Source organism: Ptychodera flava, unplaced genomic scaffold, assembly GCF_041260155.1.
Source record: "Ptychodera flava strain L36383 unplaced genomic scaffold, AS_Pfla_20210202 Scaffold_28__1_contigs__length_4768798_pilon, whole genome shotgun sequence".
Classification (NCBI taxonomy): Eukaryota; Metazoa; Hemichordata; class Enteropneusta; family Ptychoderidae; genus Ptychodera; species Ptychodera flava.
Window position 1 is genome coordinate 3,024,493 of NW_027248350.1, and position 8,187 is coordinate 3,032,679.

At 37.9% G+C, this 8,187-nt stretch overlaps 1 long non-coding RNA gene across 1 annotated transcript; it reads right to left on the bottom strand.

The window, feature by feature from the left end:
* Window positions 1–1,063: 1,063 nt before the first annotated feature.
* On the bottom strand, window positions 1,064–7,609 carry LOC139127055 (uncharacterized). Its single transcript, XR_011550912.1, has 3 exons — window positions 7,527–7,609; window positions 2,371–2,528; window positions 1,064–1,144 (listed from the first exon to the last, which is right to left on the bottom strand). It is a non-coding gene; the product is annotated as an uncharacterized lncRNA (long non-coding RNA).
* Window positions 7,610–8,187: the final 578 nt, after the last annotated feature.

Here is an 8,187-nt window from a genome sequence, read left to right on the forward strand (position 1 = left end):
GGCGATGCCAGTGATTTTGTAGATGTGAACGACGAATAAATAGGCAGTGTAAACTGAGTTTGAAGCCAGTAAACATCGCCAGGCATGATCGGCCCCGAATCTGTATACATTTACACGCACTCCACACTGCACCGTACATGTTATCCTTGGTTTGAATTGGAAATAAAAGGCAAGAAAAAGAAATTGCAACCCCAACGTCCTTATCGAACTTGAAACATCAACTTTCAGCATCATGTCATTCAAAAAGCCGCAACATGTGGAAACGGGAAATCTCGACGTAAACGGGTGCTTGAAAAGTGCAGTTGACAAACATCCTGGGGTCTCTGTCGCAATGTCAAGAACAAGGTAAAACCACAGACAAGGAGAAACAAACGATGAATGAAAGTTGTCGCTGATTACAGTTGTTGCATCTGAACTTGGTAGCCGAGAATTTCATTCGACGGAGAGTTCATAGTCGTCGTGACTGTTGGTCGTAGTTAACCCAGGACCGAGACTTTGAAAGGCTCAGGAGTCATTTGCCCTGATGCTAGCGGTCGATGTTGATGACAACTGCCGTTTTTGGCTCGTTTACACGGCCAGTGACGAACATAATATTCCATATGTCAAATACAACACTTTGAGGTCTGAGCGACCTGAGTTCTGCTTCACCTATACATCAACAAAGCGAGCCATGTTGGAATGTTGTAAACAACGTAGTAGTACTGCATAAGTCAGGTATCGGACGGGGACTGCATGCTAAGCGCGAGTCAGACAAAGCAGACGACAAGTGCATGCGGGATGACTCTTGTGGGATGACAGGGACCGCAAAGCTAGATAATCATTATAAGTAATAATAAGGGGTATGTGGTCACAAAGTCCACTGGTATTGACAAAGCTATACTATAATGTTGAATGATACATGTTAATTGTAATGAGTCCACATGAATACAGGCTTGCTGAATACACGCAATGGAGTTTGTGTTCATCTTCAAATGCACTCTTCGGCTAACATACAGGCGATAAAACCATGCTTATTTAAATGTTATAGCGTTTTCATGCAGTGAAACTAGACTATGATCGTCATACCTTCTCAAACTTAGGACTGATCGTAAGGGCGGTCATCTCTTCATTTACTTTTAGGTCGACATCAACGACTTGATACCCTCTGACACAACGACAAAAAAGAAAATCTCATGTAAGTCTTGTCAAAGAAATATTCCAAGTTTTCCTGGAAAGCATAAATGTGAATTGACCGACAGGAATCACATTCATTTATTTCCGTCGTATTAATTTTGTGTGCCTGAGCTTCTATTTAATAGAATATCATTTCCGTCTTTGCCAGATATCAGGGTAAACTTAAAGAGTAATAAATTCATTATTTTTTAATTTCATACCATGGGGACAATATGATATATACATACCTCCAGATGAGTGCAAATAAATCGATGTTCGGATGCAAGCACACAAATCTTATTTGCATATAAGAGTATCTAAAATTTGTAAAACTAGAAAGCAAGCTATGAATTAAACGGGGACATTCTTGTAATGTTTCAGTCAGATACATCTTTTAAAATACATTGCAATTACCCACATATCCTTTGACCCGAATCACCGCACTATCATGTCAAATATATTTGGTCCTTACATGTGATCTTGTTTGTTGCAAGTTTGCATCTACCTTGATGCGTCGTTGGACATATCAGTTGTCAGACTATGTCGGTAAATAGCACGAAGATCACCTGTAGCACAGTTTTGTCTAGAGATTTTCCACAAAACTTTTCTCCAGTTTGGGTTTATTATTGCGTTTGTACGCACAAGCACAACTCTTTACAGAAAAAATCATTGCACGTTTTGCCACTCGTGACCGTTTCCGAGAAGCTACATGTCGTTTATAGGAGAAGGTAATTCAACTGTAAGTACCCGAGTACTCTGAAAATTTATGAACATGAAATTAAAAAATCAATGTCCAAATAAATGAGTGTCGGGCCCTGCGACAGAAAACTCTTTGCCTCAGTCTGGGCCAATGACTATATCTGATTCCAGGATTTGAGGCATCATATTCAACCATTGGATGGAAATGCGCTCAGACACGACACATGTGAAATAACCAATCTTTAGCGTGAGATTTTTTCAAGCTTACGATCGTTACTATAACAGACGAATGCGAAAAACTGTGCCTGTTGAACAATTGATGTCGTAAACGATGTTTTGTCATTGAGTAAATAGTAAGCCATATCAACACATATGGTTCTATTAATTTTGCAAATTGTGTGAAAGGAGACGACATGAAAACAGATAGTATTGCAACATACAATTAATGCAATAGATGCTAAGTACTGGAATCCTAAGATGGTGTGCTACAATGACATCCTTTTAAGCCAGTTAACGTACCCGTCGATAATGGTTTCATAAATACCAATAAGAAACTGCAAACGAACTTCGTTCTCCTTCTTTTGCTTTTCCATTTCATTGCGATTTTCACGGAGTTTTTCCAATTCCTCATTGACTTTGTTCATCTCTTTTTGGTGTTTTTCCGCTTCCTCTTTTAACTAAAGTCGTGTTTGAGAAAAGGTAATAAGAACGATGTATATCAATGTAAAGCAGACCTGCAGTATCAGTTGTAGTGCAGTAACTATGAGACAAAAGATAAATATGTTACTTAGCTATATCTGCAAAAGCCTCTTTCCGTTACCCGCTATAGCGAATGCAACTTACCCATTTTAAAACACACATGCACACATGAAGCACATCAAACAATTACAACTAAAACGTGAATCGACATAGCTCTCCCATAATGAACCACTGATTTCAAGGGAGAACTTAAATATGTAAATTTGAGATGAAAGAGTATTGACAAATCATATTAAACTTGTAACAGCTTGATAAAGCCTCGCGTGATGTGTTGGCTATGGACTGTTTTAATTGCCACATATTTGAATGACGTCTCTTTAAGTTCGCTGCATTTCGGAAAACAATAGAAATATTTAAGCTGCAAGCAGCATTGCTACGGGCCAAGCAGCGGCTGTCAGAGTTGTGAGAATAAGATAGGCGATATAGTTGAAAAATAACGACTTGTTATGCAAGAAAACCTTTGCAATATTGAATTTTTTCTTGAAACAGATATAAGTTTTGCTATTTGAGTGGGCGTATAATTGGCTAAAACTTCATTCACAATCAAGGTAGGTTTTCAGCAAATAGCAGTAGAGCTGCACATTCCATGAAATATGAGATGTATGGTAATTGTGGTTACTGATTTCTAAGCCTAATTGTGACATAAAAGTCAATGGTCATCCTGTCAAGCGGCATCAGACCAAAAGAAACTTTGCTTCGATATTTATCATTCTGTACCAAAGATTAGATCCCTTCCTCTTTTGGTAAGCGTACAATTATATGTGCATTATTAATAAGTAATGGAACATTAGACCATAGGGTCCCCAATCCTATCAAATACGAAGGGTACAGCACTAATGGTTACCGATTTACGGGCTTATTTGTGAAATAGAGGTCAAAGGTCATCTGGTCACGCGATATTTTGTAAAAACAAACTTTGCTTCCTGTGTACCAAATATCAGACCTCTATCGGGTAGCCCAGTATTATATATGTGCATCATTAATCAGGTGCAGCTTGATGTGAGGTTCAGAGGTAAATTAAATTAGAAAGAAGATGCACCTGTTTCTAGCTTAACTTGCTGATTGTGAATCTTGAAATTTGGCTTGCGGCATGTGGCATGTGGCTGGTTGCGCTTGAATAAGGCTTACCCATAATTGCATAAGATAATTTTACAAATTAGCGGGAATAACATCGTATCACGACCAAAATATCGTTATACTGGAAGAGAGGCAAACTCTGTTCTTTGGTTGGTAAAGTGCATGTACTTCAGGCAATGAATATAATTTACGTCGGTGCGTTTAGCCGCAAGAACTTCAAAAAATGGATGATAAGGAAGATGTCACCGCGAAATATTAGTGTTCATCTCCAAAATGTTTTTCCAAGTGCAAGTGGTATCTCTGAACGAAGTGCAAGACAATACTGTCTCAAACATGATATCAAACGTCTTCGAGGTCAAGATTTGGATCGGGTTGAAATGGATGCAATTCATAAAGTGGGTTTAAAAACTATGACGGGGTACTTGGGTCATTTGCGGAGAACATCGTTGCGTACAAAGATTGGCAGCGAAATAAATTAATCGGATAACATTGAATGTGGATGCCGTAATCTAATTGGGGTGAAGGTTGTCACAACCTTTTCACAACCTACAAGTTTGCGACATTCACTAGAACTGCGCATAGCTTAAGAACGTCAGGCCAAACTAATTATATCTGACTTCTTTCCGGCGGCAAGACAATTGTTCTTAATATGTTCGTTACGATCCATTGAACAAGTTGCCCGTGCAAATAATTGTCACAATTTGGCGCATTCCCAGGCCAAAGATAATTAGATACTATCAGCTGCCACGCACAAAATAAACGGAAAAATGAGATCTTTTGGTAAATTGAAAATCGGTAAAGCGGAAATATGCATTGTGGGAAATAGAGTTTGTCAGCGGGAAATTTGAATGACCGCAATGTGGCATCCTGACAGCAGTATATGCCTATTTCTTGTATTTCATCTCAGACCAAAGGTTTCAAATTTAAAATACGCCTAAAAATTAATAACGAAGATGATAAAATCATATAAAATTGAAAATTAGCTACATTTCGATTTTCTTTTTTTTAAGGTGCACATTGGTGTATTGGTTGGCCAAATATGCCCTTGTTCTTCAGTGGATATAAACACTTTCCGACATCACGTAAAAATTACATGGTATTTGCACTTGTGTAGACGGCATCGAGATGCCAAGTTCCGTCAGTTAGGTCGAATAGTTAATACTCTGTCTAAACCTTACAGCGGATCCATCTACATATTTTGTTTAATCCCTTTCCGGACACTCCTCAACTTTATTTAGTCATCGGCCACTGTGTACATTGCGCTCTGAAAGGATACATCGCTCCAGAAAATCATCCCTGTTAGCCTTATTTCAACCGTTGACACTGATTACAATGAGTGAAAAAACTGTCTGGGTCTAATGGTTGATTGCAATAAATTGTTTGTTGCCATTTAAAAGGGGGAAATCGAACTCATTTACTAAATCGACCCAGTCAGTTCATTTTGTCCCATTACAGCATACTCACGAGAGTTTAGCTCGAGAACAGGGGAAAGTAAGTTCACCAGATTTTCACATATATATGTCTAACCGGTTGCCAATAAAAAGTGTCTCAGTTTTTTAATTAAGGTTGTTAGAGTCAAGTTATCACTGTTGAATAAGACGGCACTGTGAAAGTAATCGGTTGATAAACTTTGTTCAATACTGTGAAAAAAAGTAATGTATGTTTCAAAAATCTGAGACACGGTTTTGCAGCCAGTATTCTGAAGTGTAATATCTAGTTGACACCTAGACAATAGCCCCTTTCCCCTCTGACCTAAAACTTTTTACGTTACTTAACAATTTTCATAAACTTTCACAAAAATCTTCATTAAAATTCATCGCTCATTAATTTTCTTGAGCAAATAAAACATTCATAAATATAGCTTTAAGGTGAGATGTTATACTTGGGTAAAAGTGTACAACTAACCGGCAAAATTAACCTTTGAAAAGAAGTCGCAAAGCTGGAAAGCTACCTTTATTCCCCCCGGAGATGTGATTATGCACATTTATGCTAATATGACTAAGGATAAAGATCCTGGTGCCCCATCGTAAGCATAGACTTCTTAACAATACGTTACTTATTAGCCAATATAACTACTCTTTAAAGAGGAAGGGGAAACTATACATCTAAAGAATTGCTTGACACCATTATATCGTATTATTAGGTACATTTTCATTCAAGGTACCAAGACAAGAAATTGACCTTTTTAATCTAACAATTTTCTGGTGATTAATAAGCTCAGAACCCCCATAGGTTATACATTTTCTGAAACTCTAGATATAGGGGAACATTTCGGTAATCACAGTGTCACCATTGATTACATAACTATCACGTGACACATAATTTGCCTAACCTTTCAAAAATTGGTTTCATCTATGTTTTGTCTCAATACTTCAAAACATCTGACTCAAACATGTGGGAATGCAAGATGTCACAACGCTCTTCTAAAGTGTGTCTCGGATTCTTTATATCTTGCTTAGTTTTCTTTGGAGTACTAGTTTTTAATCAATCAACTTTGGTTAAATTCACCGCTCTGGAAGTTTTTCTGGCATAAAAATTATTTTAGAAGGTTAAAAACATTCTGAAGCAAACTTAGGAAGATTCTCAGGACAGCTTGCACTCACACAAATTTCAGCCACATAACTCAAAGCATTGACACAAAACATAGGGAAGATTGATTTTTGAAAGGTCATGCAAATTACCTGTCATGTGATACTTATGTAATAAACGGTGGCACAACGGTAACCAAAATGTTCCCCTATGTCTAGGCTTCCCGAAAATATATAATTTACAGGCTTATTAACCACTGGAGAATTGTTAGCTTTAAAAGGTCAATTTCTTGTCTTGGAACCTTAAAGTGGCACTCCCACTTGGTAACATTTTTAAAACACATTTTTTTAGTGCCAACGGTCGATATTTGACTTGGCGACTGCGCGCGGATCGCGAGATATCGATAAAAACATGTCTTCAAAAAAGTAAAAGTTTGAATTCCGGTGGCCCACCTAAATTCAGCTTCCGAACATCGAACGTTCGGCACTGGGGCCATTGTCAACTAAGCTATGGAGTACGAGTCTACGCTAACGTTGCCGTACGCCACAGTACCACTGGTGCCGGTGATCGGTCATGACCCGTGGGAGAAAGCTGAGTCTTACTGACTTGGCGTAAAAAACAAAAAACAATTTTTGCTGATTCCACCAGAATTCGCATTGGTGACTAGCACAGTTACGTGCGGTTGATACATAGCGGCCGCCGCATGGTATGCATAGACGCATACCACGCGCGTGGTGTACTGTGTGGCAGACGACAAAATGTGGTCATTGGGGCGTCTAATATTTGACGCGTAAAAACTGATGTTTATGTGGTATTGGTTAAAAATATAATACAACTGATTTAGAATAATGAAAATATAATACAACTGATTTAGAATAATGAAAACGACAAAAACTAAGGAGAAGTTTTAAAAACCTTACCTGAGGTAAAGGCATAATGCTGTATATAAAGTCTTTGCAGTGGCAAGTAAATTAATTGCGTCGTTCGAACTTATTGTAGACTCCCTAGAATATCGTCAATCAACACAACAACAAACCTTCGGGGGATTTCGGGTCAAAATAAGAAACGATCGTAAAACTTCGGGATGTGAAAAATACGCTCGGGAAATGACATGTTTTTATCGATATCTCGCGATCCGCGCGCAGTCACCACGTCAAATATCGACCGTTGGCATTAAAAAATGTGTTTTAAAAATGTTACCAAGTGGGAGTGCCTCTTTAAAGCGTGATTGTCAAATGTGCCGATATGTACAATAACATATTTAAAGCCGAAGTGATCTGTTATTTTGCAATATTTAGAGCTCTACTGACCTGTGCATCATAGTCCTTTTTGTACTGTTTGAGTGTTTCTTTAAACCCAGAAATGTGCTCTATGACGACTTGAAGTCTTTCGTTTTCATCGGGCGGACTTTCCATTGCTTCTGCAAGTTTTGCTAGATCTATTTCCTGCGTAACGAGGAACAAATAAATAAGTTCACACATGTAAGACTGCTTTGGTTTGAAGATGCCCAACATTCCCTAATGTTTCATTATTTCTTAACTGGTTACAGTCAGGCTTCATCTAAACTGGCTTTAGTCGCAGGTCACCTGTGTTTCAGGTCGATATAATATCCATTTCCTGTTATAAATTTTCATAACATATAAACCCTCAAATGATTTTTTTTAAATTATTGCAGACATCAGCTTACATCAAACCTTTGGCTTTTACGTTTCATTTTATTTCTCCGTCTTCCTTCTTCAGCAAACCACTTTTATCGATTATATTTTATCATCAACACTGATAACCATACTTCGTAAAACAAAGATACGAACCAAAGTTTTAACTGCACCAAAATATTCAATAAGATCACTATAGGATTTCCCTAGACGAGACGTCGCCTGCAGTCTTTTCAATTCTTGATCCTTTTCTTTTACTTGCTCTTGCAGATCTTCATTTTCATATTCCTTGGCCATCAATCTAAACACAAATTAA